This window comes from Cantharellus anzutake (genome assembly GCF_015039405.1).
Source record: "Cantharellus anzutake strain C23 chromosome Unknown EI90scaffold_26, whole genome shotgun sequence".
NCBI classification, from domain to species: Eukaryota; Fungi; Basidiomycota; class Agaricomycetes; order Cantharellales; family Hydnaceae; genus Cantharellus; species Cantharellus anzutake.
This window is the reverse complement of record NW_024066976.1, coordinates 34,560-36,353: the sequence shown is the minus strand read 5'-3', so window position 1 is coordinate 36,353 and position 1,794 is coordinate 34,560.

Below are 1,794 nucleotides of genomic sequence, written 5' to 3'. Positions count from 1 at the left end.
CGGCGAATCAATGCTGACAGGCGATTCCTCCGACCCGAACCCATCTGTACCAGCCCCAACCCGATGTCTGTTCTATCGACCATGCACCGCTTCCGCACCTTCCGCAACCTCTGTCCATTTCTGGTTGTCCTTGACACCTCTGGTCAGGTCAACACTCCCCTCCGTATCTTGCTGGCCATCATGCTGTCCTTTTATGACAGCACTGACAGACCACCCTCTGTTGCGGACTCATCAGCACCATGCTGATTCCTGCATCCCTTTGCGGACTTGTGTCAGCATCGCACCGACCCCGCATCCTGATTTGCGGACTTGTATCGGTGCCGCATGCTGACCTCCGCTTTTCCTCTGGCCATTTGTCACTTGGCAGCTTATCATTCATTCCTTGCCGAGTGCCATTTATTGTTTGCTTCCCTGCCAATATCGGCATTTGATCCCCTCTTTATTGGCACTAGGTTATTGATCTCATTCAGTTATTCATCAATAACCCTTGCCACTTATTGTTTATTGATCTGTTCCTCATTTCCAGTTCCCGGGCTCTTGTCCTTATTTGGTTTGACAATCCCCGCTTATCTCCATGCCGGACTGCGCCGGACTGACCAGCCTTTCTATATTCCTCTTGCCTATTTATATACCTTGTAAATACTTTTGGGGACCTCAGTCTAGAGTACCCCCCCTGTCTGTTCTGAGTCTCTCCTTCTGCAAAGGGGGCTTCCCCCCCTCTGAGTCCGTGCTCGCAGAGTCCGTGCTCCTCCTATAGGTCTGCTCCACCCGCAAGTCTTGTTTGAAGTCCACTGTGAGTGTCAATCCGTAAATACAGGATCTCCCCCAAACGTCAAGCTCAGGGCACAGCGCTCCACCTGAGTCGCTGAGGCCACGATCCCACTCTGCTAACCTTGAACAGCGCTTCCGGATGCGCCGCATATTTCCGCCCACATATCCGCACGCGCGCTCCAACAGACCTCCGACCTCAACTCAGACAGAACCCAATCCGTCTTCTATCCACCTTCTGACAGTTTGTCCGACTTTGACAGTATTCCATCTCTGACAATATTCCAGACTCTGACAGTACTTCCGACTCCGACAGCAATCCAGATCTCTGACAGACTTTGACTCCACCTCAGCTTAAGTCCATTGCATTGGTGACCTCATACTACATAAACACCATTGCCAACATTCCTCAGACTTTCAACCCTGCCTCTGCAACCTCTGTAAGCTCCGCAACCTCCAAGCTCCATGGATCATACTCAGCACTTTCACCATTTGTAATGTATCTTTCGCACTTTTCCCTCATCCTTATTTGGACTGCTGCTTCTTCCCATTCTAGCCAGTTAGTCATCATCCCCACTTCACCTCACCCTCCTGCCCCTCTGGGCTTCGCCCTCCCTATCTCCTTTCGGATGTACCACAGGTTCTGACCTATGACCTGCGGTACTGCTCCACTTCTGTCATCCCTTTGTTCCCGTTTGGACGCCTTCATTCCGATTCAGACCCCCTTTGTTTCCCTTGTGCTTTCGTCTCCCTATTATATACAGGCGCTTGTACATACTCGTTTTGGACCTTCAGTCTAAAATTGACCTGAAATGCCCCTAGAGACTTCCTGCTCAAGGCTTCTGAAATTAAGGACCAAATGGACAAACAGCAATGGCACAGCACTCCACATGAGTCACTGAGGCCAAGGTCCCTCCTTGCTAAGTCTCTGGTTCCCCTCCAGAATCGTCTGCCCTTGCCCAGTTCTAACAACCCCCATCTAACCTGTCCTCACACTATGTGGGGCTGTCAGAGACCAGGTTGAGA